Genomic DNA, 7,536 nt, shown 5'->3' on the forward strand with positions numbered 1-7,536 from the left:
TCTAGCATATCATCATTTAACTCTTCATAGTCCTCATTATCATGTGCCTCAAAATGCCCTCGAGGAAGGTTCGTAAAAATTCTATGATTTTGCTCATTTGTAAACTGAAACTCCATTTTTGAAGTGAACCTAATCAAGAGAAAATAATATCTCATTGCTACCGGCTATTCATCTTCATCATCCATTGTTTCCCATATTTCCTCTAAGGCTGCTGTTACAGTATGATAATCTCTAAATAATCTAATTACTAAAGCGTATTGCTCCGTTGCTCTCATCATGATCTGCTTAGATTCTTGGAGGTGACCTATTTCTTTGTGGAACAAAACCAGCTTCCGAGTGATTCTTTCTAGCACTCCTACGGTGTTTTTCGGTTCTCTAATTCTTTTTAAATCCTTAATGGCTCGGATATCCTCATAAGTTAATGCTCCGTTCATTCTTAACTGAAACATAAAGACTAAAATCGTTAGCTATACATATAAACATAATAACTATAACTTAAACACTTACTTGGCGATCAAATTCGGAGCTTTGAGTGTGTGTATCGAGGAGAACTTCATGTGGATGAACCGTTGCTCTGATACCAACTGTGACGACCCAACTATTCTAGACTTTAGACCATTATATAACTACTATACATAAATACTAATCTTAAGAAAACATACATATGAAATAGTCATAACTTTATTAAAACTGTAAAACAAAGGTTAACATAAAATTTAGAGTAGGGTATGGGATCCCATTGTTTTGAAAATAAAAGAAAACATGACTTAGATCTTAAAATTCGTTACAACTCAGATGCAGAAAAATACATAAAAATGTGATTGAAAGACTTAAACAACTTCATCCTCAAATCATTTGCGTAGTCCACCGATTCCATTCTCCCTCAATACACATCCCCAAGCTGCCAAGAACCTTCCCGCCGCCATAACGATTTTCCTGTACATAGAAAACATAAAGGAATGAGCCTAATGTCCAGCAAGGAAAATCTACTACAAGCATAAAACATATACATACACATAAACTATAAACTATAAACTATAAACTATAAACTATAATCTATAATCATACGACTATATAAATACAGCATCCATTACAATGGCCATCATACTTCTTGGGACTTGCTAGCTAAGCAATCATATGCCCAAAAATTTACGGAACTAGTTATCTAAACAAGTCATATAAATTTATGGGGCTCATTATCTAAACAATCATATGCCCAAGGAATCTACTATTGGGACTTGTTATCTAAACAATTTATATATTTGTTATCTAAACAAATTATTTGATTTGTTATCTAAACAATTCATACACTAAAACAACTAAAAACATATCATACTTATAACATAGACATATATCAACAACATAAAAGTATACAAATCTACCCTATTTTCCTTACCAAAATACCAAGATGTGAGAACAAGATCGGAACTTTGGAATACTCCTAAAAACCATAATTGAGAAAGGTGAGTATTCTAAAAGAAAAAGATGAAAAGAATGAACTACATCATCGAAAAGATGCTTACCAACAAGAACCTCAAGTTCAAGAACTTATATGCTAACCAAGAATAAAGAAGATGAGTTAGGAATTTGAGTTGAAAAACTATAAGAACTTAACAATACAGAAAGGAACTAAGAATAGGGATACCTTTGAAATTTCTATACCTGAACTATACCTCGAAATCGAAATATACTATGATCCTTACTTCCCAAGTGTTTATTAAGCTTATAACCCCAACCCAAGTGTTTAGCACTCCAAAGTAAACCTAGCAGCTTGTAGGCTCTGAACTCAGCTTGATTAATGAAGAAATGGCTGGGTACTAGGTCCTATTTATAGAGTTCAAGAATGAAAAGATCTTCATTTGGCTTGAATAAAATAATGGCTTTTTAATTGAAAAACATTTGAATAATCGTTCAGCAGAGGCTGAAGACTCGGTCAAAAAGATTCTGGACTTATCAAGAGGTTAAAGATTAAAATGAGTTCGGTTTCAAAATCATTCAAAAACCATGCACCACAGCTGATATATCGCCTGGACTGATGTTCCCGAGGCTTGTCGAGGTTGTCGTGCGAAGCTACATGTTTTTCGTATCCCCGTATGGCGATATATCGCCCCCTAGAGCTGCGGTATATCGGCATACGCTGAAATATTATACACATAATTACACTTTTTCAGCCCAATTTGAATTGAGTAAACAGCCTTGACTAAGTTCTTTAATGATTTCAAAGCTGCTGGCAGACCCTAGGATTTTCAAATATTGCTCTTAATAAACTTATTCCTCAAAAATACTTAATTTCTTATTAAACATACACATGACAAGTGTTAATATCTTATTGGGTCTATCTAAACCTTATAGTATAATAATTATCATCTCCATAATCAGTCATGTTAATCAAACCTTAGGTTATAATTAATATTCTTAAACTATAGGTTAAACTTATAAAATCTACAAGTATTGCTACGAGTGTCCAACTAAGTTCCGGCTTGAACCAAAATCCACAGTAATAATCATATTATAACTACTATTAGTTATTACTATTACTACTACTATCTAACTAGCTAAGTAAAGTTCTTGGAATCTACATAAGATCCATCCCGAGCCCTAACAATTGTGTTCCCAAGTCAAAATCCTACAAAACAGCCCAAGCACTGAATTAGGGTTGCGGTCCAACCCCCTTAAGGGCCACGTCATGCCTCAAAACAGAGGCAAAATACCTCCCTGGAAGGAGACATGGGCCGCGGCATTCCATACCCCATGCCGCGGCGCGCCTCAAGAATAGAGGCCTCCCCAGGCCTCACGCACACACGGGTCGTAGCATGCCCTTCCTAGGGCCGCGGCTCGACCCCCACACCCAGAAAACCAACCTTTTCCTCAAGTTTTTCTCGAGCTTAAACCCATATTTCACACTCCAAACTTCACCCAACCTCAGAATTAAGCCCAGAATTCATACTCATACAGCCTAAACATCCTAACAAACTCATAAATTAATTCTTACACCCATCAAACATTCAAAACCAATCTTGGAAACCAATCCATGCATGCCTAAGTTCTAACAACCAAAACCAGCAGAATTCAGTTGATCAACTAGTTTAAAAGCTTACCTTGAACCTGAGTAAGTCTCTGAATTAATCCCCTGAGTTCCAAGCTACTAGCCTCGCAAACTCAAGCCTTGAATTCCTCCCTTGACCCCAAAGAAGATCAGCTATTCTTCCCTTCTTTTCCTAGCTTCTGCTTTCCTCTAGAGCTTTAAAAAAGAATTCAAGTATTTGCCCCTAGTAAGTATTGTGAAGGACTTCCCCTCAGCCCCAAGTCTATCCTTAAAGCCAAATTACCCCTTTGCTCTTTTCTCTAATAAAACTCCTATACTAACCTCAAGGGCAATTCCATCATTTTTCGTGTTCCACTAATCCTCAAGTGTTCCTATAAATTCTCATTAACCCCGACATGTCCAAATGATTACAAAATTACTACTCGTTACTCCATAAATTCCAAACACACATTATATACCCAAAATACCCCTAGGCTCCTCCCGAGTCTGGTATTAGACCCCGTTGTGACTTTCCAGCTAAACCGCTCCCTAAGACTGTCTCGGATCCTGCTTCACAAATATATCACCACTCACATGTGGTGTCAATCACAATACACAAATATTAAATTTATGGCCCTCAGCGGCCTAAAATTACAAACATGCCCATAATAACCACATGGGACCCACATGCATATTTAATTTACCTAAACATACATTTCTAATCTCATACTCTTCAAATTCACATATTAATACAATAAATCACTTATTGCCCTCCAGGCACACTAATCAAGGCCCTAAGCCTTATTAGCAAATTTGGGATGCTACAAGCACACAACGCGCTATTGTCGTCCTTGACTTTTAAGTTAAGCCCTGATCCAGGATTACATACCCTACCTTTAGGAAACAGACGTGGATAGACACATCCCAATAATTAAGCACATAATCATGTTAATCACACAATCCCATTGGATAACCATTTCCATAATACGAAACATATTCACATAACGGGGCCACATGCCCTAACCATAGAGTTCATGCAACGAATATAAGCACTTAAGCATTTATCAACAAGCATTTATAACAATAGCCTAACATAACCAATCATGGGGTCCAAGCCCTAATCATATCAATATATAATAGGCGGGCCAAGCCCTAATCATATCAATATATAATAGACGGGCCAAGACCTAATCATATTAACACACAATGAACGGGCCAAGCTCTAATCACACACAACACATTTTGGGTGCAATTTTCTTACCTTAGGACCAAGCAAGTGTAAAAAAGAACGACCCTCGAGCACGATCCCGGTTCCGAGCCCTTAGGGATACCCTAAGTCATAAACAATAATAGGATTCTATTAGTATCGAGTGATCAAAGGCTTACGGATCAAGTCCTAGCCTTCGGGGCCTCGGGTTCCACCAAACGGGGCAGTGGAAACAAACCCGAGCCCAAAGGAAAAAGTTCCATTTTAAAAACAAACTCCCAAGGCAAAACTACCCAGGTGGGCCGCGACTTGCCCCTCTGTGGGTCGCAGCACGCCCCCTGACCAACTACATCCCCCTCTCTGTCCAGAGGCACAGGCCGCGACTTGGCCTGTCAAGTCGCGGCAAGCCCCCCAGGCAGAGGCCTCCCAAGGCGCCTGGTTCAAGCTAAGTCGCGACTTGTCAAGAACAAGGTCGCGACTTGACCCCTCGAACCCAAAAAATCCTCCATTTTCAGCAGCCAAATCCAATTCTAACCATACCAAAATCACCCTAATATCATAATTCAATCATCCTAACCATACTAACATGTTCCCAGCAACAAAACTCAACAAAACTTAGTCTTAAAACTCATCAAAACCACACCTTCAATCTTTGAACTTTAAAGGCTCAAGAACACTTAAAAACCAGCCAAGAAACACAGAATTTAACTGCTCAAAACAATAATTCAAGGCTTACCTCTACTGAAGATTGAATCCTCAGGTTGCTACTGAGTTAATCCCCAAGATTTAGACTTCAATTATGAGGTTTCTAGCCAAAATCTTCCTTAGCTCATCAATGGGTTGTCTTTGAAAAGTCTAGAGTGCTCCAAAAGTGAAAGAGAAGGAAAAGAGTCGGTTTGGAGAAAGCTCTATGTTTTTCCTACCTCTTGTCTTATCTAACTTGACTAACTTAAGCTTATCTCAAGGCTTGGGGTACCAAAAGCGTCCTTGAGGGCAAAATGGTAAATTTCCCCAATACTCTCTCCTAAACACTCTAACTCCAAATATCTCTCCAAATATTTATTTTCATAACTCGATATCCCAATTAAATATCTAATACCCAAAATACCCTTTGATTCGCTCCGAGTCGGGTATCGGGTCCCGTTGTGACTTTCCCGCTTACTTGCTCCCTAGGATCGCCTCGTGCCGAGTAACCCAAATAAACCCACATAATAATGTGGTCTCTCACATATATTACATATATGCACACAAATACACATTTATGCCCACAATGGGCCAAATTACCAAATCGGCCTTCTAATAAGAAGCGGGCCCACATGCATATTTAATATCCCTAAATATGCGCATTTAATCATATTATCACATAATCCACATAATTACAATTAATATAACAATTAAACATGTAATTCCATATATTTCCATCCCGGCCCCCTAATTAAGGTCCTAAGCCTTATTAGGTAATTTTGGGACATTACACCAGGTAAGAGAACTGTTTGTACCCATAGAGATGTGTGGAGTATATTGTTGTATGTATTGGTTATAGTTGTTAAGTCATATATGTAATTGTGACTGATTGACAAGAGCCGGGAGCGGCAAAGGGCCGGGATCGGCGTTAAGCATCTTGAATGCAGGCCGCCAGGGCGAGACCCTCTAGGGTGTTATACACACCCGTTCGGTTAAGGTCGCGGACTTGGTGCCTGATAGTGCACCTCGATCGACGAAGGTCGTAGCTGTGATATTGTGTTGTTACTATATTACTGTGTTATTGTGCTACTATACTGTTGTGCTACTGTACTCTTAGGCTGTTATGCCATCGTGTTGTTATACTGCTGTGTTATTGTGCATTTCAATAGGAACTAGTAACTGTTTGTTATTTGATTAAGTATGTATTAGTTGAAATATATTATTGTATGCTATGCTTGAAGTTCTTTTGTTGGGTCTCGACTCACGGGTGCTCTGTGGTGCAGATAAAGGCAAGGAAAATGTCGAACAACCATGAGTTGGAGGGCATGGAGCGGTATGTACATGTTTGGCCTACCTGGCCGCCACAGGTGGGGTTGTGTTTGAGGAACATGTGGTAAACGTTCGATTTTGCCGCCTAGGTCGACTTTACCTTGCCTAATGTATTTCAAAACAATATTTTGGGATCCCAGTGTAACATTTTTACAAATTTTATTGAATGACCAACTTTTTATACTTAATGTTCATTAAATGAGTCTTTATTTTGATTTAACCACACTTTTTAACCTAAAACCTCGATTAGCGAGTTAATGGCACATTTATAAATCACTTGGTAACGACTCTAAGGTGGTAGGGCGTTACAAATCTAATATTTATCTTTTATATTAATAATATTTGTAGAGGTGGTCGATGATGCTACTAGTGTTGGGCCAACCTCATCCTCTATCAATGTTCAGTCTTCAGCCTCATCATCTGTACAACAATCTACGAATTGAAAGAATTGCTTGTAAGAATTTATTCGTTTCTTATTTTACTTAGTGTTTTGTTATTTATTATCTTTGATTTCTTTTCTTTAATATTTTTTTATTTTAACATTAAAAAAGAATGAAGGAAGGAGTGGTCATATACATACTACTAATCTGTTTATGTTTATGGTTGTAGTCTTGTAGAGTTATGGACTTTGTGAACTTTATTATGGTTGTAGTTAACTAGTTATGGACATTATTGTTGTATTTCATTATTTTGGGAATTTGACATTTTTATGTTTGTAATTTGGACTTTGGACATTAGATAATAGATAATAGGTAAGGGATTGGACTTTGGACTTTATGTTTAAGTTTTAGTATATTACTTTTGTAGTTTGTTTCTTGAAATGCATTAAAATCGTATTCTTTTCTAATTTTCTATAAATGTTTCATGATTATACATTTTTAAAATTTTTACCAAGGCCCAATTTGTAAAAAATCAATTGAAACTAACAACAAATTTTAAAAATTAAAAAAAAAACATGTGAAAAGTAAAAAATAAATAAAAAATGGTATTTTTGAAAATTTTGTAACAAGGCCCATTTTTCAGCCCAAAGCCCATTTTCAGCCCAACCAAGCCCAACTTGAAACCCGACCCAACACGAAACCCGAACATGCCAAATATCCAAAAAATTTAGACCGGATTCGGTACCCCTTTTCCCCACTGAAATCCGCAAAACTCGAACCCATTGCACCCAAAACTCAAAAATTCGACCCGTGTACACCCTTAACCTTAAGTTGGCCAACACTTGATTAGCGATACCCTACAATACTTATTAAATTCAATTGTAAAGGACCCGATATTAGATTGCACCAAT

The sequence above is a fragment of the Humulus lupulus genome, chromosome 8 (genome assembly GCF_963169125.1).
Source record: "Humulus lupulus chromosome 8, drHumLupu1.1, whole genome shotgun sequence".
Lineage (NCBI taxonomy): Eukaryota > Viridiplantae > Streptophyta > Magnoliopsida > Rosales > Cannabaceae > Humulus > Humulus lupulus.